At 44.3% G+C, this 25,667-nt stretch overlaps 1 long non-coding RNA gene across 1 annotated transcript; it reads left to right on the forward strand.

Annotated features, from left to right (window-relative positions):
* Positions 1-12,356: 12,356 nt before the first annotated feature.
* LOC117531104 lies at positions 12,357-20,096 on the forward strand. Its single transcript, XR_004566524.1, has 3 exons — positions 12,357-12,368; positions 14,993-14,995; positions 19,950-20,096. It is a non-coding gene; the product is annotated as an uncharacterized LOC117531104 (long non-coding RNA).
* Positions 20,097-25,667: the final 5,571 nt, after the last annotated feature.

The following is a 25,667-nucleotide window of genomic DNA, read 5'->3' on the forward strand; positions in this document are numbered from 1 at the left end:
ATTACTGAGTGTGCGGACTCACACTCACACATCATATCTCTGCTTTCTGCCAGCAGTACCAGGGTCGACAGCCGAAGACAGAGGCCACCTGGGGACTCGGGACTTGGCGGCTCCGGTGTTCTTCAGACCGTTGGTGGTGGAAGCCGTGTGGGACGCGGCTTCTCTCTCGTCAGGGGTCTTCTATCTTCGAGCCTGCCCACATGTCACCTGGTGCTTATTGACTGTGAAGATTACTGCACGTTTCGTTGTGTATTATCACAACATTAAATTGTTACCTTTTGGCTTACTCATTGTCCGTTCATTTGCTCCCCCTGTTGTGGGTCCGTGCTACGACACCTTCCCAACAGGATTTCTCGGCCATCGTCATGGATCCCGAGGGGCGTCAACCCGAGCTTGAACGGCTAATGGAAGAGCCAGGAGCGCAGGCGTCAGCGGGAGGCGTGTTGAGTGAGCTGCAGCAGATCTTAACCGCCTTCACGGCTCGGTTAGATTTAGTCACCGAGCAGAGTCTTTTCCTTAATCGGAGGGTGGAGGCTCTCACCGCCAGGGTGGAAGCTCGCGATCAGGGCGCTGCTGCAGCCACTCCTCTGGCTGGTCCTGGGCCTGTATCAGACGTTCCACTGGTCGTTCAACGAACCCCCCCACCGTCCCCTGAAGCATACATAAGCCCTCCGGAACCGTACGGGGGCTGTGTTGAGACGTGCGCAGACTTCCTCATGCAGTGTTCGCTCGTCTTTTCACAGCGCCCTGTCATGTACGCATCAGACGCTAGCCGGGTAGCTTATGTTATTAATCTGCTTCAAGGAGAGGCACGTGCCTGGGCTACGACGCTTTGGGAGCAGAATTCACGGCTCCTAACGTCTTATACTGGGTTTGTACGGGAGTTCAAACAAGTGTTTGATCATCCCAACAGAGGCGAGACCGCTTCGAACGTGCTGCTGTCTATGAGACAGGGGCGCCGTAGCGCAGCCGAGTATGCAGTCGACTTCCGCATCGCGGCAGCGAGGTCCGGCTGGAATAACGTTGCGCTCCGCGCCGCCTTTGTAAATGGACTGTCCCCAGTCCTTAAGGAGCACCTACTGGCTAAGGAGGAACCGCGGGATTTTGACGGGCTTGTCGATTTAGTTATACGCTTAGACAACCGTTTAAACGAGCATCGTCGGGAGCAGGCCGGGGGGCGTGACCGGGCACGAGCCGTCCCTCCCCCTTCCGGTTCCGACAAGGTGACGTCGTCCCCACGCTTCACTGCCAGAGAGCTCCGTGTGGCTACAGCTCCCCCTGCTGAGGAGGCTATGGACACGAGCAGGGCCAAAGTGAAAACAAATGTCAGACAAAGGAGGCTGGCCCGCGGGGAGTGTTTTGTCTGCGGCTCTTGTGAGCACATGCAGAAGGACTGCCCTAAACGGTCAAACTACAACGCCCGTCCTTAGAAACTGGGCTAAGGGTGGGCCATAACACACACGCGGGAAAACCCCGCAAATCTGCACGAATCCCAGTAACAATCCTTTGTGGGGATTTAACCCTTCACGCCCCAGCACTGGTAGACACGGGGTCGGAAGGGAATTTGCTGGACAGCAGATGGGCAAAGGAAGTAGGGCTCCCCCTGGTGGCTCTGCCGGCACCATTGCAGGTGCGAGCACTAGATGGCACCCTGCTTCCATTAATCACACAACAGACACAACCAGTGACTTTGGTTGTGTCTGGGAATCACAGGGAGGAGATAGTGTTCCATGTAACACCATCTACCTCCCTAGTGATTTTGGGCTTTCCATGGATGGTGAAGCACAATCCCCGGATAGATTGGCCGTCCGGGGTTGTCACGCAGTGGAGCGAAACCTGCCACCGGGAGTGTTTAGGATCCTTGGTTCCTCCCGGCACTACGGCTAATGAGGAGGTCAAAGTTCCCCCCAATCTATCGGCGGTGCCAAAGGAGTACCATGATCTTGCTGACGTTTTCAGCAAAGATCTGGCGCTCACTCTTCCCCCGCACCGACCGTATGATTGCGCCATCGATTTGGTCCCGGGCGCTGAGTACCCGTCCAGTAGGTTGTACAACCTCTCACGTCCGGAACGCGAATCAATGGAGACCTACATCCGGGACTCCTTAGCTGCCGGGCTGATCCGGAACTCCACCTCCCCGATGGGTGCTGGTTTCTTTTTTGTGGGTAAAAAAGACGGCGGACTCCGTCCATGCATTGATTACAGAGGGCTGAACGAGATCACGGTTCGCAACCGATACCCGTTACCTCTGTTGGATTCAGTGTTCACGCCCCTGCATGGAGCCCAAATCTTTACGAAATTGGATCTTAGAAACGCGTACCACCTGGTTCGGATCCGGAACGGAGACGAATGGAAGACGGCATTCAACACCCCATTAGGTCATTTTGAGTACCTGGTCATGCCGTTCGGCCTCACTAACGCCCCCGCGATGTTCCAAGCTTTGGTAAATGACGTCTTGCGGGACTTCCTGCATCGGTTCGTCTTCGTATATCTGGACGATATACTCATCTTTTCCCCGGACCCTGAGACCCATGTCCAGCATGTACGTCAGGTCCTACAGTGGTTGTTGGAGAACCGGCTGTTTGTGAAGGGCGAGAAGTGCGAGTTCCACCGCACTTCTTTGTCCTTCCTGGGGTTCATCATCTCCTCCAACTCCGTCGCCCCTGATCCGGCTAAGGTTGCGGCGGTGAGAGATTGGCCCCAACCAACAAGCCGCAGGAAACTACAGCAGTTCCTCGGCTTTGCAAATTTCTACAGGAGGTTCATTAAAGGTTACAGTCAGGTAGTTAGCCCCCTGACTGCCCTGACCTCCACCAAGGTCCCCTTCGCCTGGTCGGATCGGTGCAAAGCCGCGTTCCAGGAGTTGAAACGCTGGTTCTCGACTGCACCAGTTCTGGTGCAGCCTGATCCTGATCGCCAGTACTTAGTAGAAGTGGACGCCTCTGACTCAGGGATAGGAGCCGTGCTGTCCCAGAGCGTGGAGGCTGATAAAGTTCTCCATCCTTGTGCCTTTTATTCCCGCAGGTTGACCCCAGCTGAACGGAACTATGACTTCGGCAATCGGGAACTTCTTGCGGTGAAGGAGGCTCTTGAAGAGTGGAGACACCTGCTGGAGGGGGCATCGTTGCCCTTCGCGGTTTTCACGGACCATCGGAACCTGGAGTACATCCGGACCGCCAAGCGGCTGAACCCCAGGCAAGCCCGCTGGTCTCTGTTCTTCGGGCGCTTTGACTTCCAGATCACGTATCGCCCCGGGACCAAGAACCAAAAATCAGATGCATTGTCCCGGGTGCACGAAGAAGAAGCCAAGGCGGGGCGGTCGAACCCCACCGAGACCATCATCCCCGAGTCCACTGTCGTGGCCACCCTCACCTGGGACGTGGAGAAGACCGTCCGGGAGGCCCTGACAAGGAGCCCGGACCCGGGGACTGGCCCCAAGAACAGACTGTACGTCCCACCAGAGACAAGAGCTGCCGTATTGGACTTCTGTCACGGGTCCAAGCTCTCCTGTCATCCCGGAGTGCGTAGGACTGTGGCAGTAGTCCAGCAGCGCTTCTGGTGGGCGTCCCTGGAAACCGACGTCCGGGACTACGTCCAGGCCTGTACCATCTGCGCCAGGGGCAAGGCAGACCATCGGAGGACGACGGGACTCCTCCAACCCCTGCCAGTGCCTCATCGCCCCTGGTCTCACATCGGCCTGGATTTCATCACGGGCCTCCCGCCGTCCCAGTGCAACACCGTGATTCTCACGATAGTGGACCGGTTCTCCAAGGCGGCCCACTTCGTGGCCCTCCCGAAGCTCCCGACGGCCCAGGAGACGGCAGACCTCCTGGTCCACCACGTCATGCGGCTGCATGGGATACCATCGGACATCGTTTCAGATCGTGGTCCCCAGTTCTCTTCACACGTGTGGAAGAGTTTCTGCAAGGAGCTGGGGGCCACCGTGAGTCTCTCGTCCGGGTACCACCCCCAGACAAATGGCCAGGCAGAGCGGGCCAACCAGGAGTTGGAGCAGGCCCTTCGATGTGTCACCTCCGCGCATCCGGCGGCCTGGAGTCACCATCTGGCCTGGATCGAGTATGCCCACAACAGCCAAGTTTCGTCTGCTACCGGCCTCTCCCCTTTTGAAGCATGTTTGGGGTACCAGCCCCCATTGTTCTCGCTGGTGGAGGGAGAGGTCGGTGTGCCCTCGGTCCAGGCCCACCTCAGGAGGTGCCGCCGGGTGTGGCGGGCCGCCCGCTCTGCCCTGTTAAAGGCCCGGACGAGGGCCAAGGCCCATGCGGACCGCCGGCGTTCCCCGGCCCCCACATACCAGCCCGGGCAGGAGGTGTGGCTCTCGACCAAGGACATCCCTTTGTGTGTCGACTCCCCAAAGTTGAAAGACAGATTCATTGGACCCTTTAAGATCCTCAAGATCATCAACCCGGCCGCAGTGAAGCTTCAACTCCTGGCTTCACTGCGGATTCACCCTGTCTTTCATGTTTCCCGTCTCAAGCCACACCACACCTCGCCCCTCTGTACTCCGGGACCTACGCCGCCTCCTGCCCGGCTCATTGACGGGGAGCCTGCCTGGACAGTCCGCAGGCTCCTGGATGTCCGTCGTAAGGGCCGGGGTTTCCAATATCTGGTGGACTGGGAGGGGTATGGACCTGAAGAATGCTCCTGGGTGAAGAGGAGCTTCATCCTGGACCCGGCCCTCCTGGCCGATTTCTACGCAAGACATCCGGACAAGCCTGGTCGGACGCCAGGAGGCGCCCGTTGAGGGGGGGGTCCTGTTGTGTGGGCTGCTGAAGAGGAGGTACTGCTGGCCCACCACCACCTGAGGGCGCCCTGCTTGGAGTGCGGGCTCCAAGCACGAGAGGGTGCCAGACCTAGAAGTGACAGCTGTCATTCATCCCCTGCACCAGCTGTCACTCGTTCATCATCATCACCACCATAAAAGCCGGACTGCAACTCCACCTCCTCGCCGAGAAATCGACTACCAGTACCAAGGTAATTTCTCTGCTGACTAACACTGTGTGTGTAATAACGTGAACTTCTATTGCAGCCGTTTTCCTGGAGTGTTGCCTTATCTGGAGGATTGGCGTTTGGTGTGACAGCGACGGCTTCGCCTCACACCCCATCTCAGATAAGTGGTTGACCAGGAGCTGCACGAGTGTGTGTGATTTGGAGGTGGAGGTGCTCCCTCCTAACTGTGTTTGGACTGTGAATTACTGAGTGTGCGGACTCACATTCACACATCATATCTCTGCTTTCTGCCAGCAGTACCAGGGTCGACAGCCGAAGACAGAGGCCACCTGGGGACTCGGGACTTGGCGGCTCCGGTGTTCTTCAGACCGTTGGTGGTGGAAGCCGTGTGGGACGCGGCTTCTCTCTCGTCAGGGGTCTTCTATCTTCGAGCCTGCCCACATGTCACCTGGTGCTTATTGACTGTGAAGATTAACATTAAATTGTTACCTTTTGGCTTACTCATTGTCCGTTCATTTGCGCCCCCTGTTGTGGGTCCGTGCTACGACACCTTCCCAACATGATCGATCCAGTCTGTGTTGTTAACGAGCGGCTTTGCGCTGCAGGAAAAAGACTCACAGCACCTCATCTGCTCATAACGACTCAATCTGCAAGCGACAACATTATCCCATGATCCAGAAAACAATAAAATAATCGGAAGATCCTCAGTTTGGTCTCCATGTCGAGGGGAGAAGCCAGGGACTCTGTGCAAGTGCACACTCGTCAATATAAGTGTTCCACCTGCCATTCTGCCAGTGAAAAGTAACCGTTCTGACACCGAAAATATGGTGCAGCTCTGTCCCCATCCATGGGGCTGTCAGTAGCCTGTAAAAATCCATAAATTAATCCATCAGTTAATGGGACAATTAAAATAATGGTTCTTGAGCTGACGCCACTTCCTCTTTCTTCTTGTCCAATGTCGGGACTCGCCAGGAAGTTCCTGGTTTTTTAGTGGGGCGCAGTTCAAAATCTGAATTTTTATCTCTTCAACAACTGCACACCAGGACAGGATAAATTTCAAACTGTTGTTATTCATGAAAACATGGCATTATGTATCACCTACATTTAAAGAGCATTTGTTTTATTTAGAAGCGTAGATGTTGGTTTGCTGGACTCTCAGGACATTTAACCAGATGAAGGTCTCTTCTGCAGCTTCGACCTCTGGTGGAGTTGTTGAAGGCACTTTTCTCCCATTTTGAAGAGCAGAGATATTTTCTTCTGACTGGACTTCAGGTTTTGGTGTTCAGCTCATCACTGGAAGTTTTTGAAGTGCGTCTGTATTTAGGTTGTCTGCACAGCAAATGTTCCTGATTTGGGACAAATATATATATATATATATATATATATATATATATATATATATATATATATATATATATATATATAAACATATGAAGAATATAATATATAAAGAAACACTAAACAGTTAAAAAAGGGGAAAAAAATGAACAAAATCTAATTTATTTAAAGTTGAGTTTTTTTGTGGTCAAAAAAAAACTCTGTAGCTTTATTTGGTAAAAATAAAAATAAACTGAACCATTTACAGGTTAAAATGTTCACACAGCTCGACTGTGATTCTGCAGGCTAAAAGTTTTATTTTTAAATTATTCTCACCTCGGACAAATTTGCAGAAATAAGCTGCGCTGTTCAAACTGGGTGTTTGTATATATCCAAAAGTTAGGAATTTCGAATTTAGCGAATCTGCTCCATCACCGTGGCTGCATGTCTCACTCTGCCACGGAATGTAGCTTGAACTCCAGATACTCCGTGCGGCTCTGCAAGCTGTTGTGGTTCGATCCATACCCCACCAAGTCATCAGTCATCCCTCGGGTCGGCGTTACTCCAAAAAGTCACTGAAAAAAGCTTCTCCTGGCAGGATGATGGGAGATTCATCCTACTGTTGTTTTTTCCATCTTTTTTTGTGGTTCTAACAGCCCCAACTCCAATATGGTGATTGCTTACCTTTTTTGAGCTGTAGAAAAGCCAGAGTGTGATGTAGAAATCTCCGCCCCCACCCTTGCTGCAGTCAACATGTCCAACACATCTGATGCAACCAATGCTTCAGATGCAAAAGGATGCGTTATTTGAAGCCGGTAAAGCGTTCAATCTGAAAGGCCCTTTATGGGTCATAGGTGACCTGTGATTTGATTTGTATGAATCACCCCATGGGTCAGCATGCAGTTGCATGGATTAAGTGCAGATTATGTGCATAATAATGTGACCTGTCATGATGGCTTGTTTTTAAAGTGGCACCTTCATAAATCTTGATGCAGAGTCACACTGAAATCAAACTGTGAGCTTTATAGTGCATCCAGAAAGGATTCACAGAGCTGCAGTTTTCCACATTTTGTTATGTTACAAATGGATGAAATTAATTTTGCCCTCAAACTTATACACACAGTACCCCATAATGACAATGTGAAAAATGTTTTTTTTTTTAGATTTTTGTAAATTTATTAAAAATAAAATAAAGGAAATCACGTCTACATAAGTATTGAGGTGCATCCTGTTTCCACTGATAATCCTTGAGATGTTTCTACAGCTTAATTGGAGTCCACCTGGGGTAAATTCAGTTGATTGGTCATGATTTGGAAAGACACACACCTGTCTACATTATAAGGCCCACAGTTGACAGCATGTCAAAGCACAAACCAATCATGAAGTCAAAGGAATTGTCTGTAGACCTCTGAGACAGGAATGTCTCAAGGCACAAATCTGGGATAGGGAACAGAAACGTTTCTGCTGCTTTGAAGGTCTCAACGAGCACAGTGGTGTGAATGCCAGGTGTCATGTTTGGCTGAAACCAGGCACCATCCCTACAGTGAAGCATGGTGGTGGCAGCATCATGCTGTGGGGATGTTTTTCAGCAGCAGGAACTGGGAGACTAGTCAGGATTGAGGGAAAGATGAATACAGCAATGTACAGAGACATCCTGGGTGAAAACCTGCTCCAGAGTGCTCTTGACCTCAGACTGTGCAACGGTTCATCTTTCAGCAGGACAATGACCCTAAGCACACAGCCAAGATATCAAAGGAGTGGCTTCAGGACAACTCTGTGAATGTCCTTCAGTGGCTCAGCCAGAGCCCAGACCTGAATCTGATTGAACATCTCTGGAGAGATCTGAACATGTCTGTGCACCAACGCTCCCCATCCAACCTGATGGAGCTTGAGAGGTGCTGCAAAGAGGAAAACTGCCCAAAGATAGATGCACCAAGCTTGTGGCATCAAATTCAAGAAGACTTGAGGCTGTAATTGCTGCCAAAGGTGCATCAACACAGTATTGAGCAAAGGCTGTGAACACTTATGTACATGTGATTTCTTTGTTTTTTTTATTTTTAATACATTTGCAAAAAGTCTCTCTGGATGCACTGTACGCCTCCAACAGGAATGGGGCATGTTAAAAGCAGATGGCCTCTGTTGTGCTCCACTCAAGACCTAATGAAGCTCAACACAAAAGGGTCCAAACACGACAGTTAACAATCCAAATTGTCATGAAATGGGGATGGAATGTGTGCACGGATCTCACTGAGATCAATCAAATCAGTGTGTGTGTGCCATGATGTCGTCCACGGGGAGCTGGAAGTCTGCTGAGTCAGGAACAAGCACAGCTTTTCATGACTGTTTCCCATTACTCAAGAAGATGAATGTATTAATCCCAAAAGTGCTGTAGAAATAAAGTTAGCAATATCAGTACCCTCTCGCCAGATAATGTAGAATCGACATAAAAAATAATTTGAAGTTACAAACTCAGGTCTGCTTTATTGTTTTTTTGTAGTTACTTTTTTATAATGTTGATAAAGACCATTCGTATTCAGTGATGCTGTTATTATTGCAGTTTAATATAACAAGAATTATTTATTGATTTTTTTGTATGAAAAAATATTGTGATGCTACAAACCATACAGTGTGTGATCCGTTACACTTCCAGACATCACTGTCCAAACAAATGTTGCGAAATGCCAGCGTGCATTGGTGCAGAGTTTAAAAGTTTCTTATGTATTTATTTTAGAAAACTTTCATTGCGTACATAGACATGTTGATTTTATCTTGTTTTCTAAGTCATCAGTGAAGTATCCCTTTAATCCCTCAATCCATTAGTTTGGTGAGTTACAAAATAACATTTATTCTTCTTGGCTTATGTGATTTGTAGGGGGCGAATTCATTCATAGTACAACAGATAACAGAATATTTACAGAGGAATCCTTCAAATCTGGAAACAAGCACCACAGTTGGCACAAATACTCCTTAGACATTACTCTTTTGAAAAAAACTGAGTATCCACTTGAATTTTCAGTAGGCAGCCAGGTAGGCATCAATTGAAGAATTACACAGGGGTCAAAATTTTAAAATGTTTCAATCATATTGAAAGCTATACCACATTATTTGTCTGATCACAACGATACCAAAAAGGTATAGTTTGGACTATCTATGACTGAATGTTCTGGAGTTATGGGGTAAAAACAGCAAGAATGGTAACAAAGGTCAGCATTAGTTTGTACAGGGGTCAGATGTTAAAGTTGCTCCAATTTTGGTAAAAACTGATGCAGATAATTGATTGAACTAATAGGATTAATAAATGAAATAGTTTTGGCTATGTTGAATGCTTGGTCTGCAAGGTAAAGGTAGAGCAATGTCGACGTCCATTGGATTCTATGACATGTGACATGTTACCCTGTAACATGATAACTAAGCATGCCACATAGTGCAAACTATTCCTTTTTAAAACCCTATTAACTCAACCAATAATTTGCATCACATTTTACAATATTTAGAGCAAGTTTTTCAAATTTTGACCCCTGTGTAATTCTTCAATTGACCCCTACCTGGCCGCCTACTGAAAATTCAAGTGGATACTCAGTTTTTTCAAAAGAGTAATGTTTGAGGAGTGTGTGTTCCAATTTTGGCGCTTGTTTCCAGAAATGAACAATTGTTACAGTTATCTGCTCCACTATCATTCACTCCCTACATTTTGTAGAATACATGAAGGAATTAGTAAAACATTGTAAAACACAAAAGTCTTTGTTTTTACATTGTGATTTTCTTATGCTTATTGAAGCAAATAAAAAATAAAAAAAACTGAAATATAATACATGAATTTTTTGCACCATAATTACAATTAAGGCCAAACTCCACCCTTCTCCTGGGGAATGGGCGTGGTCACAGTATCCTTTCTGATCGTGAACAGATTTGTGGGACAAACTGACTGAGAAAAAGTGTGTTTAGTGTTTAAGATGTTGAGGGAAGACGGCCCATGATGTGCAGTGAAGCATTGTGGGTACTGTTCCATACGGGGATGTTTATTTTTCCTCGTGTCATCTTTTGTCGTGTAGCCTTGTATATTCTGTTGACCTGTAATCTTAAACAGGTGAGTTTTTGTGTTTCATTCATAATAATGATAGAATAATAACTGAAACTGTGTATGTTTTCTCTTTTTTTTTTTTCAAAATAATGAAGTCTTTTTTTTTTTTTTTTTTTTTGGTGATTTTATGTTTTGATGGTGATGTGCACTCTGCAGTTCTGCTGCCTTGTTGACAGTGTGTTTGATGAGTTACAACATGAAGTAAGTTCAATCAATCAATCAATCAACTTTTTTCTTATATAGCGCCAAATCACAACAAACAGTTGCCCCAAGGCGCTCCATATTGCAAGGCAAGGCCATACAATAATTATGAAAAACCCCAAAAGTTGAACTTTTGTTTTTCATTTTTTGTTCTTCTTGTGTTGTTTTGGATCAGATGTAAACTGTATCAGAGTGACCCTGAATTAGGATCCAGACTGAGATAAAGGGCCCTATCTTGACATTCTGTGGCACACGATATAAAGCGCAACTCCACTTTATTAACAGTGTGTAATCTGAGTGCAAAGTAAATGCGGGATTAATGAGGCCTGAAAACACCCAGCCACCTCAAAATTTCCCATCTCTAAGGCTACCAAGCTAGGTATCCTGAATTTTGGTGATTAATGTAGCATGACAGTATAATACAAATTAAATAATTATAAAATTTCACTCACCAAAAATACTGATGCACTGACTGTGTGTTTAATTAACCACACAATAAGCCATATTATTTTAGATATTTGAATAAAATGCTCCTCAAAGACATAGCAGTCTGCTAGGAGTTTGACCACCTGGATGACAGCAGTCCATGAAATTGAGCATGCCTGTAATTATGAGTAACTTTAGGCTTAATAGAATTTAAACTTATGAATAATACAAAAACTCTCCCCCTGTATAGTTAGGAGATAGAAACCAATAACATTTTATGCAACAGGCTATTAACATGTTTATTTCTGTGCACATTTTAACATTGGGTTAAAGGGCCAGCCTCAAGTATCCATTCAAAGAACTACAGGATTTCGCACTTCCACTTTAGTTTTGGTAAAAATACAGGACAAACCAGTTTTTAAAGTTCTGTATTTTCCATTAGTTTTAGCGCATGTGTGTGTGTGTTTAATTCACTCATCTCACACTTATCTGAGATTGGGTTGTGGGGGCACCAGCTCCAGCAGGGCACCCCAGACTTCCCTTTCCCGTGCCACATTGACCACCTCTGACTGGGGGATCCTGAGGTGTTCCCAGGCCAGTGTGGAGTTATAATTTCTCCACCTAGTCCTGGGTCCCAGGACTAGGTGGGTGGGTCTCCTCCCAGATGGACGTGCCTGGAACACCTCCCTAGGAAGGCGCCCAGGAGGCATCCTTACCAGATGCCCAAACCACCTCAGCTGGCTCCTTTCAACACGAAGGAGCAGCGACTCTACTCCGAGCTCTCACACGGATGAACGAACTTCTCACCCTCTCTCTAAGGGAGACACCAGCCTGGACACCAGGAATGGGGTTCCTGAGGAACCCCATTTTGGCCACTTGTACCCGCGATCTAGTTCTTTCGGTCATGACCCAACACTCATGACCGAAGGTTAGAGTAGGAATGAAGATCGACCAGCAGATCGAGAGCTTTGCCTTTTGGCTCAGGTTCCTTTTTGTCACAACAGTACGGCATAGTGAATGCAATACCACCATGTGTGTTTAATTATTGTTTTCAATTCAGTTTCATTTAAATTTGACCAGTGATCATGATGAGCACTAAGGCACATCCCTGTGTATGCGCACCATAAACCTGACTATATGAGGTGAATCAGAACAGCAGAACAGCTGCACTCAGCGTTCGACTGGGATTTTTATGTGCTACTTACACCGTGTGCACTGGGCATGAAAATTACACATTATTTTCTGTATTATACCGTTGTTACGTATTGTCTTATTGCTCACTAGAGTGTAAATCAACGTGTGATTAAGTGTGAGCTCCCACCTCCACTGTTGGCATGGAGGGCGTGAATTACCCACTCATCGAAAACATGTATGAGTAGCGACTTTCGCAGCTTATTCCACAGGGGCCTGTTCTTCTACGATCACCCACAATCCAATAAAGTACTAAAACAGGATGAAACAAGCTAGTTTATAAAGTGCAGACTTGGCAGTTCGCCTCAAAACGAATAGTGCTGCGGCTATGACCCAAAAAGAGCCTTAAAAATGGATTTAGCTTGCACAACTTTAGAACAAAACAATTAGGTATCATTTTGTTCGTTGGGATGTCTACTATATGGAAATTGAGGTTGTACTCATCAGATCTACTTTCTACAATGTTTATTGACCTCTTACGTGCGGCAACCATGAAAACTCATAAATGAAAATTTATGTCATTTGTTTGTGTTTGCTACTTTGCACCGACAGGTGGAAATAAATCATATCTAATGTTTCCTCTGCTTTAGTTTCAGACATGTACACCCCTTCCTGCTGATTTGAAACATTTTCATAGGTTTCTACTCAATATTAACCCTTTATTTTGCAGGACAAAGTACACATCAAGAGCTAGTTTCAGCTCTTCTTGAAATGGCTTTCAATGGATAATGATTATAGCGTAACCAATTAAATATAGATGGCTGTACTCTCTGTTGTTTCTTATTCAATGAGGTGAAGCCATGATGACCTTGAAGTCTCAATTTAAAGTAACATTTGACAGAATTTGACCTAAAAGTGGAATTTGTAGTGGTCATATCAGGTGAATTTCAAGTGCTACAAACAGGAAAATTTGTGAAATAGATGACAGTTTGTAGGTCTTATGTCTTAAAATTAGCAAGTGTGGTTTCATAATATTCAGTGCTTGCTGTGCAGTACATGTGATATGCATACACTATGTGTATATGATGTTGATTCATAATCTAGAGAGAGAGGTCTCCTGCCAGCCCCTATGGTATCATGAGTTACTGCAGCCCATACAAATATTGCTGAAATCTCTTTTTTTTTTATCATCCTACAGATAGATAAAGTCATATTTTGATTTTGATGAAACTGTTGCACCTCAGCAGAGACATCTGGTGTTCACTTCAGTAACTAAAATAAATGCTTCTCATTATGGGGCTTGTTCATTAAAGTGAACATGTTTGAAAAATCATCCGACCTCTGCAATGTTTTTACACCAAGGCAAGTCGGGGTACTGTTACCACTGGCGGCACCTGTCCGTTCATCCGTCCATTGAATCTGCGCCACTAATACTGCTTTTCAACCATTTTCTTGGCATATAGGGGGGCACTTTGTGAAAATCAGAAAAATAACTCTCTGAGGCGAACGCTTCAAGCTAGGTTACTGTTGTTTTTACTGTGGCCACCTCTGATAAGGATTCATCATATGTTAGATGTTTTTGTTTTATTATGTAACATCCATGGTTAAGTTAATGGTCGTCATTACTCAGTGCCTATGAATAGTAGCTTGCTGATATGAACAGAGTGTGTGTAGCTAATGTGGAACCTTTGCACTGCAGCAATAATTATGCTTTTTTCACCATTCAACAACCTATGTCAAAAATGAGTCGGCTACAGTCGAAGTTAGGGATGTTTACACATTTGTACTGCACAGACAAAAGTTGCAATGGTAAGAAGTGCCAGTGCTTGCAGGCTGGTCTTGAATGCATTGAGATCTGCTCCTGTAGCTCAGAATGCCAAAATCCACATAATAGAAAGAATTTGCATGAGGTGGATGATGGGGATACTGACAGATACTGACTAACTTGATGTAAATCAGTGATAAAGACTCTTCATCTACGGATGATATATCTGCGCACTATAGGATTTTGTCCTATTTTAGGAAGGAAGGTGACAGGTAACCCAAAACACAGTCAGATTTAATCAAGATACTTAGTATTGATATTTAGTCCTTTACAGAGAAATCCGCATTTATAGGTAACATGTCTCAAAATCTAGCCCCTTCTAACTACCCCACTCAGTGTAGCACTAAAACTTACATTTGGTGCCAGATTCGAAAAGGTAAATGGCTATTTGCATTTTTCTGGATGGGATCTTTAATTTTAAAAATGTCATATTTGCTTACATTGATGATATTTAGTAAAGCATTTTGTTGACCATATATAAGCAACTACAGCAGTGAAAGGGTTAATGATCACGTCAGTACCAATGTGCATTCCACAACATCAAAATCTTTTTGATAATTTTTGATAATTAAAGAAGGTAAATTGAACAATACGAGGTCTATTAGAAAAGTATCCGACCTTATTATTTTTTTCAAAAACCATATGGATTTGAATCACGTGTGATTACATCAGACATGCTTGAACCCTCGTGGGCATGCGAGAGTTTTTTCACGCCTGTCGGTTACGTCATTCGCCTGTGGGCAGTCTTTGAGTGAGGAGTCGTCCACCCGCTCGTCGATTTTTTTCATTGTTTAGGAATGGCTCAGAGACTGTTGCTTTGTTTGATAAAAATTTTTTCAAAACTGTAAGGCACAACTGAGTGGACACCATTCAATAAATTCAGCTGGTTTTCGGTAAAAATTTTAACGGCTGATGAGAGATTTTGGTCTGTAGTGTCGCTTTAAGGACGGTCCACGGCGCCTGACGGCGATCTGCGCTTCGAGGCGGCAGCGTCTCGCCGTTTCAAGTTGAAAACTTCCACATTTCAGGCTCTGTTGACGCAGTAAGTCGTCAGAGAACAGAGAACTTTCAGAAGAAGTCGGCATGAGGAGTTTATTCGGACATTCCATTGTTAACGGTCATTTTGTAATGAAAGAGCGTGCGGGCAGAGTCGCATGTCGGGCTGGGAAATGACGTCACCGACACGCGTGAAAAAACTCACGCATGCGCACGAGGGTTCAAGCATGATTGGTGTAATCGCATGTCATTCAAATCCATATAGTTAAAAAAAATAATAAAAGGGTCGGTTTATTATCTAAGAGACCTCGTATATCCAGTTGTTCTTCAATTTTCTGATTTTAGTTTGCAGGGCCATTGCTCCGGATTTTCACTATGTATGCGGCTACAATAAATAAGGGGTTAATGCACCATTTTAAGGAATAATCACATTTATCAAAACATTTCATTTCTTTCAGGTAGATATCCCAAGGAATGAACTATCATAACAGTCTATCAGTAAGTTGCCATTTTCAGAACTAAAATGGCAATATTTGTTATGAGTCCCTTTATAACCAAAAAGGGATAAAAAAAAAAAAATGGTGCAGATGATGCCAGAGTACATCATAAAATCATAAATAAGAGTAAAAAAAAAACTGCAAATGGTTAGAAATAAATCCATATATTGATAAAAGGATGTTTATCCACCAAATGAATGTCAGCCCCAGCGTTTTCTGGTAATTACCACGTTTTTCACGGGAGCCGCAAACAAGGGGTTAATTCATCATGTAAAAAGTATATTCCACGAGTACAACCTCAATATTCTATTAGTGCACATCTCAAGGAACAAATTGATACCCATTTTGTCTTGTTCTAAATTTATGTAAGGTACCCCAAAATTGAGGTCGCTGAACCACAGCACTAGAAAGCAAACTGTGCTCTCGGCCAGAAGTTCAGCTGCTTTCAGTGCGTGCTGTTTCTAAATGCTTGAAAATGTCGAGTTGGTGTTTTCTTTTCATGATGACTGGAGCGTTGTGTTCATGCCGTTAATCTCCCTGACAGCACTTCCTGATGAAAAGTTCAGTTTTTCTGGCTTTCCTCTGAAACCCAGCTGTCATTTGTGCAAAGCACATTTGAATCAAGACATTAAATTCAGCTGGGACTCCCCATCAAACATCTGCGGGGGCGGTGCAGTTTTAGCTGCAGCTGGCCTCCGTTCTTCCCCCCAAGCTGATGGCGGCGCATCTCAGGGTTGCTGCGTGGCCTTCACCCACTTGCCTCAATTCGGATAACGGACTTCTTCAAACTTAGTGCACATAAACAATGTCAAATGTGTATGTGCTGTCTTTAATTCTGATGTGTGCCATTATTACGGTAAACAAGTAATAATTGTGGACTAATTGCTGCCTGAGGTAACTGGAGTGTAAACATAATTTCTCCACTGTGAGATTAATAAAGTATATCTCATCTCATCTCATCTATAAATGTAGTTTCACACAAACTATTTTACTGTTGTAATACTGAATGATTTTTATGAATATAAACCTGTAAACAAAATGCACGCAGTGCATGCATGATTACAGCTGGCAGCGCCAATGTTATCTATTAAATATTGTCTTATTGTTCCAATTGTCACATCTGGGACACATTTAAGGGACTTTGTCCACTTTTCTTTGGGCAAATTACAGGCTTTTGTCACAGTGTTGTCATGGAGGATGCACACCCACATGAAAATGAGCGACTTGCGGAGTACTCAGTGTGCAGGCGTCAAACAATGTAACAACGGTCTATTAGCAAACTAGCAATGACATGCGCTGCTCTGTGTGTAAGATAGGGCCCTAAGACTTTATAACTCTCAGTGTTTGAACAGATTAAACAGTAGAAATGTGGATTCTATCTTAATTTTAAACATAAATCTATCCGGTCACCTGCTGTGTGTCATGTGGAAAAAAACATTTTACATGTTATTTCTGTTTGTTTTATCTAAGTTCTCTGCTTTCACAACATTAAGTGTTTTTTGGATTATACCTGGTTTGAACATTCTGTATCGTATTCATCTGACAGACCTTTTGACTTGACCTTCAGCCAGGTATATATATATATATATATATATATAGGTTCAGTATTGATTCTGAAGCGCCTAAACACATGAACTTGGTAAAAAGCTTTTTCGTCAGTTGAATTATGTTGCGAATGCTGAGCGTATCTGAGCATATCAAATAAAGTAGAGAAGCTTGAATCTTTGACTGGACTGGGTTGCTTGACGCGAGGATGTTTCACTTCAAATCGCAGAAGCTTCCTCAGCTAAAATTCTTGCTCTGGTAGTCTGACTTCTGTCTTGACTCTTGTAGAGAAGAATAAACAGAAGCCACAAAAGCTGGAGTTTTAAACCTAACCAGACCCCTCCTACCAAGAGGCAGACTGCTATTGGCTAGTGACTAAACAATAGCTCTGATTAGCACCTATTGTGCTCTAGTTAGCACCCTCCTCATGACAGGGCAGCTGTCCCTCCTAATGATGGGATGGACGCCTCTCCTGACGGCTCCCCTGATGACTGTCCTGATGACGTGAATAACTTATTACCATGAACAAAAGACTGAAACTGCTTTGACCTGAGTACCCCATTGTAAACAGGGGACAAAGCGTGTCTCAGACCCCCTCCCCGGTTAAGGCTGGGTTTCATCTGTTTCACATAAAATGCCCTCGTCACTCCTTTGTCAAACCATTTCCTTTCTCTGGCTAAGATTTTAACTTCCTTGTCCTCAAATGTGTTGTTAGTGTCTTTGAGGTGGAGATGAACTGCAGACTGAGGTCCACCGGCGCCCTCTCTGCGGTGCTGGTATAGCCTTTTGCGGCTGCTTAGTCTCACCTATGTAGTGTTCGTTAAATACAGGTTAAATAAATATCACAAAGTTCTTCTTATAGGTTATATTTGATGTGTTTGTGGTGTAAATAAATGTGGTCTGTGTGAGGAGAAGCTGGCAGGAAAACTACAAGGAATAACTAAATATTTAAAGCAACACTATATGACTTTGGCTCTCTGGGACCCCTACAGGTGGAAAGTGTAATTCTCCTTTTCACTGCTGTTGTAAATCCAAGTCACGGTTTGGACAGTGGTACATGTGCATAACGTACTAACGTATTAAAAGGAATGCTAGCCAACATAGCAACAGCAACCAAAGTAACAACATTTACAACTAACTTTGTCTGAGTGTGACAAATAGCCAATTTGCTAACATCACCTTGAATTACTTACTGGCTAAAACACAATGGGTTTAGCTGATTTATGATTAAAAACGAGTGTATTTATAACTAACACAGTCTCACATCAAGCTAACACAGCAGCACAGAACATTACAAATAAGCTAATGTTATGACTTACTTGTCTAGTTGTTGCATCTATTAGCTCTTGGCAGCGAGTAAAAGTCGGTCCAGTGTGCAGTGGTGTTCGGGTTCTTGTTCTCTGCTTGTTATTTCCTCTTACAGTGGCCCTGTGTATTTTTTTGCGAGCTCTTCCCTCATGCCATTACTGAGAAAACAGCGCTAGCTTATTCTTTTTGCTAGCTGCTGTGATACATCATATCGCATTTCACACAATTCTCCCTACCGCATATAGCCACATCCAGGCCACCGTAGGGGGCACGTTATCATTATTTACCTTATTTTGAAGAGATTTACAGTTTTCATTTCACTGATTTTACTTCTTAGTGGCACACTGCAGTGACGGAGAATATTGTCCTGTTTCCTGCATCACAGGACCTCATAACGTCACATATTTCAAAGTTCCACGTGGTGGTCATTAAACATCTGATTACCATTGTAGCAGGATGAAGGACCTGGGTCCTGATTGAAAAGACGTTCCTGCTAGCTTGGCTAACAGGGAATTCCCCTTTGGCTGACATGGTAGAGGAATGGTCTTTAGTGCGAGCCATCCGGGGTTTGATCCCACTGCCGTCCCGGCCACAAAGGTCCTACGGTCACACTTGGCATTGTCGGCAGGATGTGAGTCGTCACAGAACATGCTTAAATGCACCTGTGACTTCGGGACAAAGTCAAAAATGGTGGGGAGATATGTAGCAGGATGAAGGTCCTGGGTCCTACGGTCACACCATCATCACCTTTGCATCTTTTGATTCTTTCACTTGTCCAGCCAGTCAGTAAGCCAATAAACATAGATGTCGCTAACCGCTAACAGTGCTAACAGCTTTAACATCACGTGTCCACACCATGACTGTCCCGTTGAGATCACTATCGCGACGTTGCTTCCTTTCCAAGCCTTCATGGTCACACTCTTGCAAAATCAGTAAATGTGTGCGGCTTTCTCACAGACACAGGATGTGGACAGAGCAATGCACTCTGGGTAGAGTTTTCCTCTATGCCGCTGGGAGGAGTCTCAGTTCTGGTGAGAAGTGTTCATCATAGCACACCAGAGTAACCAATCTACACCAATAACTGTACCAGATGTTTCAGGAGCGCTGTGGTCAGTCAAACCAAGGCTCCGATCTCTCTGTTCTCAGTTATCACTTCCATCAACATGATTTTGAAGTCAGTGTGTCAGTGTTACGAGCAGTGCTGCACTTCCCTTGTGAACATGACAAAGTGTATCTGGAATAAAATGACCAAAGTTGTATCTTTGATGTAGCAGTGACAAAAAAAAAAAACCTGTACAATTTAAAGTGTTACAGTGTGATTATTTATTTGACATATGTAGTATTGTTGTGCTTCTTTGCGTTCACATTGCTTCAGTCTGTTGATTTATCAGCTCACTGATGATGGTATGTGGCAGAAGAATTAGTGTTTCTATGCAAGAAATAAAGGTCTTTAAAAGAAAATGTGCTTCATGTATAAGTTATTGCATTAATACAGAAAACATAAATCTAAAACTTGAAGACTAATGTTTGATTTTTTTTTTTTTTTTTTTTTTTGTGAAAAAGAAAATATTTTATTGATGCACCGTGTAAGATAAACCGGCCAAGCAGGTTTTCTGTACCACTTAAGCTGACGAAGCGACAAAATGTAGTACAGCCATGCCAGGGTGGTAGATGTAGCCACGTAGGGGGTCAAAGAAGGGTTACACAGAGGTCAAAATTTAAAAATGCTCCAATCATGTTGAAAACTAAACCACATTATTTGTCTGATCATAACTATTCCAAAAAGGTATAGTTTGGACAGTCTGTGACTGAATGTTCTGGACTTATGAGGTAAAAGCAGCAAGAATGGTGACAAAGGTCAGTTTCAGTTTGTACAGGGGTCAAAAGTTAAAGTTGCTCCAATTTCAGTAAGCAGTGATTCAAATTATTGGTTGAGTTAATAGGGTTTTGAAAAGGAATAGTTTCCACCATGTGTCATGCTTAGTTATCATGTCACAGGGTAACATATGTCACGTCATAGAATCCAGTGGACGTCATTGACCTTGTTTGACCTTTACTTTGGAGACCAAGCATTCAACACAATCAGAAGTATTACATTTATTTATCCTTTTACTTCAAGTGTTTGTTGTGAAAGTGTAGGAACACGGACCCACAACAGGGGGCGCAAATGAACGGACAATGGAGGAAGTCAAATAACAACACTTTACTGTTGTGAATGAGCACAACAAACACGGCAGGTCACAATAGTACGCAATGAAGTCAATGTACAGAACGTGTCATGTGGGCAGGCTCGAGGATAAGAGACGTCTGTAAAAAGCAGAACCGGAACCACACGATTTCCTCCGCCACCGAACCCCGGGAATACTGGAGCCGCCAAGTCCCGAACTCCCAGGTGGCCACTGCCTCCGCTTGTCGGATCTGGTACTGCTGGCGAGGAACAAAAACAGTTAGATGTAGGTGGGTTTACACCCAGCAACACGTATGGTGGGAAAATCCACCTCCACCTCTCATCAAAAAAGCTGGTAAATGCAGGAGTATGGTTACTTATCAACAGGTAGGAGAAAAGTCCAACTCGGTCTCCAGCTGCAAGCACTCACTCTGCTGTCAAAATCACAAAGCAACAATATTCTGCTGTCAGAAAGATAAGTCAATCGGCTGAGCTCGTTACCTCCTAAGAAGAGCGATATCTCGGCAAAGAGGTGGAGATGTCGTCCTGCTGATATACAGATGAAGATCAGATGATTGGTGACAGCTGTCATAGGTGATGAGTGACAGCTGTCACCCCGGCGGCTCCTGTGAGGCGGCAGCGCCCTCTTGTGCCTGGAGCCCGCACTCCAGGCAGGGTGCCCTCTGGTGGTGGTGGGCCAGCAGTACCTCCTCTTCAGCGGCCCACACAACAGTGTTGTTTCGTCACCTTAAATGGTACCAATTAGGTCATAATTCACTTTTTTGGTAGCGAGGGTTCATGCTCCGCTCCCCCGCCTGCTCATGTGATATTCATATGATCCTTCATTTCACAAAGATAGAGGTTAGTCTGCACCAGCAATCAGCAGACAGCATATGGGGAGAAAACAGAGATCCTTCTTCTGCTGTGCTGAAAAATGCCAAAGGTGAAGTGTGTTACTTTGGGTCACTGTGTCAGCATGGCGCCCTCCAGTGGGGGAAGCACTCTCATCTCATCTTTCTGAACATATCACTGCACTGATACACAAATGAACACATGGTTATGAATGTTTATTCATTTGTTCATTCATTTCTGCTCTTTATCTGCTTCGGGGTCACGATGGCAGCAGACTAATGAGCTCATCGGGCACTTCACCTCAGGAAGAGTTAGAACTCCGTGGGGCCTCTGCCCAGTTGGATGTGGTTTGAAGACCTCCACAGGGAGACGACCAGGGATCATCCTCACCAGATGTCAAACCACTTCAGCTGGTTCCTTTCGAAGTGAAGGAGCAGCAGCTCTCCTCAGCCTGTCCCTAAGTCCAGGGGTCACCTTTCCTGCATGTTTTCTAACTCCCCCTGTTCCACTTCCAGGCAATTAACTCTGTCAGGTGTTCTCAGCCAATCAAGAGCTGGAAAACACCAATTAAAAAAAATAAATAAAAATCAGGTGTGACTTGAGCAAGTGGATGTGGAAAACATGAGGGCAGATGTTCTCCAGGAACAGGGTTGGTGACCCCCGTAAGTCTAAGCCCAGATACCCTACAGAGGAACTTCTGCTGCACTAGTTGAAGGTCATGACCGTAGGTGAGGCTAGAAGTGTATGGTGATGGGATTGTGGCCACGCAGTTATGTGTGCTTGTTTCTACTTCAGAAGGTTCCAGGTTCAAGATCTCTCCTCCCATACGGAGTTGCATCATGAAGAGCATCCAAGTGTTGAACTTGTGCCAAATCAACATGCAGATCAGTGACCCGAGGGAGCAGCCAAAGGTACTTACTTAAATGTATTTATTCATCCATTTCAAACATGTTCCGTCATCAGTAAAGTAAAGTTGACCACAACTACAACATTATTATGTTTGAAAAGGAGCAGGCAGAATCAATCAATCAATCAATTTTTTTTTTATATAGCGCCAAATCACAACAAACAGTTGCCCCAAGGCGCTTGATATTGTAAGGCAAGGCCATACAATAATTATGTAAACCCCAACGGTCAAAACGACCCCCTGTGAGCAAGCACTTGGCTACAGTGGGAAGGAAAAACTCCCTTTTAACAGGAAGAAACCTCCAGCAGAACAAGGCTCAGGGAGGGGCAGTCTTCTGCTGGGACTGGTTGGGGCTGAGGGAGAGAACCAGGAAAAAGACATGCTGTGGAGGGGAGCAGAGATCGATCACTAATGATTAAATGCAGAGTGGTGCATACAGAGCAAAAAGAGAAAGAAACAGTGCATCATGGGAACCCCCCAGCAGTCTACGTCTATAGCAGCATAACTAAGGGATGGTTCAGGGTCACCTGATCCAGCCCTAACTATAAGCTTTAGCAAAAAGGAAAGTTTTAAGCCTAATCTTAAAAGTAGAGAGGGTGTCTGTCTCCCTGATCTGAATTGGGAGCTGGTTCCACAGGAGAGGAGCCTGAAAGCTGAAGGCTCTGCCTCCCATTCTACTCTTACAAACCCTAGGAACTACAAGTAAGCCTGCAGTCTGACAGCGAAGCGCTCTATTGGGGTGATATGGTACTACGAGGTCCCTAAGATAAGATGGGACCTGATTATTCAAAACCTTATAAGTAAGAAGAAGAATTTTAAATTCTATTCTAGAATTAACAGGAAGCCAATGAAGAGAGGCCAATATGGGTGAGATATAATATGGGTGAGAAGTATAAAGTTACTCCACCCCATTTCTACAATACATTATCATACATTTGTTCTATAACCAGCCCAGTCTCATGGTTTTTTTCATGCTCCCGTCACAAAATGAGTCAAATTTTCAAGACTGTTTTTTTAATCACTATTACTAACCCTACTCCTTCCCCCAACCCTAACCATAACCACCCCTACCCCCCTGCTTCACTTTTAATTTTGTGTTTCATCATGGAATGAATTAGAATGAATTTGTGCTGCTGTGATGAAAATGAGGCGCTTTTCGTCACAATATCACCAATAGATTAATGTACATTTCATGCTGCTGACTTGCCGTGAGACTGGGTTGTTATAACACAATATTATCTTCTTCACAAAGGAAGATTTACTCAACCCCCCCCACACACACACACAAGAAAAAAGGACAAATAAGTAAAAAAGAAAAAAAAAAAAACACTTTCAACATAACACCACCATATTTCTACAGTCCATCACATCGTCATTCAGCTAAATAATGTATCAATCAAGAGCATCACCTTCTGGCTCTTGTTTGACACATTATTTAGCTCGCACTTTTATCACACTCCACTGACAGACTCCTTGTGTTACCACACTGCCACCCCGTCTCCTCAATCTTCCATATTCGCTGCATGTATGGTTGTTTCCTGTGCTTCAAGCCCTGCACCCTCATGACAGTTACACCCCATTCACACACCTTAAACCAGATTCAATCCAGATTGCTTTCTAGCCAGACAGTGTTCAGACTTGATTTTCAAATCTGGCTCATCCTACTAGGCCACGTTCAGACTGGGGTTTGCTTGATCCACATTCTACACCAGACTGAAAAGTTTGGGTTCTGTGCTGTTTTGTACGGAATATAAACTGGAAATGAATACAGAAACTTCTTTGACTCGAGCCTAATTCCTTGGCATTAGAATAAAATTCCGATTTACCAGGGTTTCCACAGCTTGCCACTGCACCAAAATGAGGGAAGTACCTAAATATTCATTCACAAATGCATGCTCCCCCTCCCCCTTACAAAATTCTGTATCTGCCCTGAAAAAAAATGAGGTGGGCTTCATAGATAATTGGCAAAGCTTCTGGGGAAAACCTGGTCTTGTTAGGAGAGATGGCATCCATCCCACTTTGGATGGAGCAGCTCTCATTTCTAGAAATCTGGCCAATTTTCTTAAATCCTCCAAACCGTGACTATCCAGGGTTGGGACCAGGAAGCAGAGTTGTAGTCTTACACACCTCTCTGCAGCTTCTCTCCCCCTGCCATCCCCTCATTACCCCATCCCCGTAGAGACGGTGCCTGCTCCCAGACCACCAATAACCAGCAAAAATCTATTTAAGCATAAAAATTCAAAAAGAAAAAATAATATAGCACCTTCAACTGCACCACAGACTAAAACAGTTAAATGTGGTCTATTAAACATTAGGTCTCTCTCTTCTAAGTCCCTGTTGGTAAATGATATAATAATTGATCAACATATTGATTTATTCTGCCTTACAGAAACCTGGTTACAGCAGGATGAATATGTTAGTTTAAATGAGTCAACACCCCCGAGTCACACTAACTGTCAGAATGCTCATAGCACGGGCCGAGGCGGAGGATTAGCAGCAATCTTCCATTCCAGCTTATTAATTAATCAAAAACCCAGACAGAGCTTTAATTCATTTGAAAGCTTGACTCTTAGTCTTGTCCATCCAAATTGGAAGTCCCAAAAACCAGTTTTATTTGTTATTATCTATCATCCACCTGGTCGTTACTGTGAGTTTCTCTGTGAATTTTCAGACCTTTTGTCTGACTTAGTGCTTAGCTCAGATAAGATAATTATAGTGGGCGATTTTAACATCCACACAGCCTCAACACTGCATTTAATCTATTATTAGACTCAATTGGCTTTGCTCAAAATGTAAATGAGTCCACCCACCACTTTAATCATATCTTAGATCGTGTTCTGACTTATGGTATGGAAATTGAAGACTTAACAGTATTCCCTGAAAACTCCCTTCTGTCTGATCATTTCTTAATAACATTTACATTTACTCTGATGGACTACCCAGCAGTGGGGAATAAGTTTCATTACACTAGAAGTCTTTCTGAAAGCACTGTAACTAGATTTAAGGATATGATTCCTTCTTTATGTTCTCTAATGCCATATACCAACACAGTGCAGAGTAGCTACCTAAACTCTGTAAGTGAGATAGAGTATCTCGTCAATAGTTTTACATCCTCATTGAAGACAACTTTGGATGCTGTAGCTCCTCTGAAAAAGAGAGCTTTAAATCAGAAGTGCCTGACTCTGTGGTATAACTCACAAACTCGCAGCTTAAAGCAGATAACCCGTAAGTTGGAGAGGAAATGGCGTCTCACTAATTTAGAAGATCTTCACTTAGCCTGGAAAAAGAGTCTGTTGCTCTATAAAAAAGCCCTCCGTAAAGCTAGGACATCTTACTACTCATCACTAATTGAAGAAAATAAGAACAACCCCAGGTTTCTTTTCAGCACTGTAGCCAGGCTGACAAAGAGTCAGAGCTCTATTGAGCCGAGTATTCCTTTAACTTTA

The sequence above is a fragment of the Thalassophryne amazonica genome, chromosome 18, assembly GCF_902500255.1.
Source record: "Thalassophryne amazonica chromosome 18, fThaAma1.1, whole genome shotgun sequence".
Taxonomy (NCBI): Eukaryota; Metazoa; Chordata; class Actinopteri; order Batrachoidiformes; family Batrachoididae; genus Thalassophryne; species Thalassophryne amazonica.